The sequence below is a fragment of the Polypterus senegalus genome, chromosome 1 (assembly GCF_016835505.1).
Source record: "Polypterus senegalus isolate Bchr_013 chromosome 1, ASM1683550v1, whole genome shotgun sequence".
NCBI classification, from domain to species: Eukaryota; Metazoa; Chordata; class Cladistia; order Polypteriformes; family Polypteridae; genus Polypterus; species Polypterus senegalus.
In genome coordinates, this window is record NC_053154.1 from 101,816,070 (window position 1) to 101,816,972 (window position 903).

A 903-nucleotide genomic window follows, 5' to 3' on the forward strand; every position below is an offset into this window, starting at 1 on the left:
ACCGTGTAGTCTATTGCAGCCAGATGCGTGCCGACTACGCTTCCCTCTCTTTAGAGCTGACTTTATAGGCGGTATTTATTGTCTGTTTCACCTCACAAATACAGGGCCTCGTATGATCTAGTATATGGCACTTCATTTCAAATGTATCTGCGTACAATTTTGCCACCATGTACACCAGTTAATAGAGACCACCATGGAACAAAATGTCTGATATCTCCCTGAACAGAGTTTGTCTAAGCTTTTGATCACCATTTGTCCGAATTCTAATTCCTGACTGGCTGCAACCATTTCAATACCTTGAAAACTTTGTTGAATCTTTTTATTTGTTACCATCAGCTTAGGCAACTTCAAGGACACCACTAACAGTGGTGTAACTGAGGACAGACCTTAGTTCATTTCCTTAAAGAGTGCTTAGACAATTTTCTGTCAAATACAGTAGGACGCCATAACCGTGGTATGAAAACATGTGGGCGTGCGCCCTGCAATGGACAGGCACCCTGTGCAGGGATAGCTCTGACCTTGCCCTTAATACGCTCTGGTGTCCCAACCCATAACTAGACACTAACTATAGAGAGACTAACATTTACTGCCTACTGCCTCAAGGCAGAAACGCAGAAGTCTTAGTTAGCACACTGCAGGCGTCACTGAAGGATGACCATGACAGAGATCTCTATTCCTAGTAATACCTAACTGAATCAGGCACTGGAAGAGCATTTCCTCAAGACTCGAAGCATATCAGCTTGACACAGCCACAACCCAGGACTTGTATACTCGCTTGTTCCCAGGGGGACTGGCTTCTAAATAATTAAGCAGCTATTAATTAATACAAGCGCTGAAAGTTAACACAGTCTTGGACTGAACCAAAGGACACAGGCCAAAAAAAACATGCAAAATACACTTTTG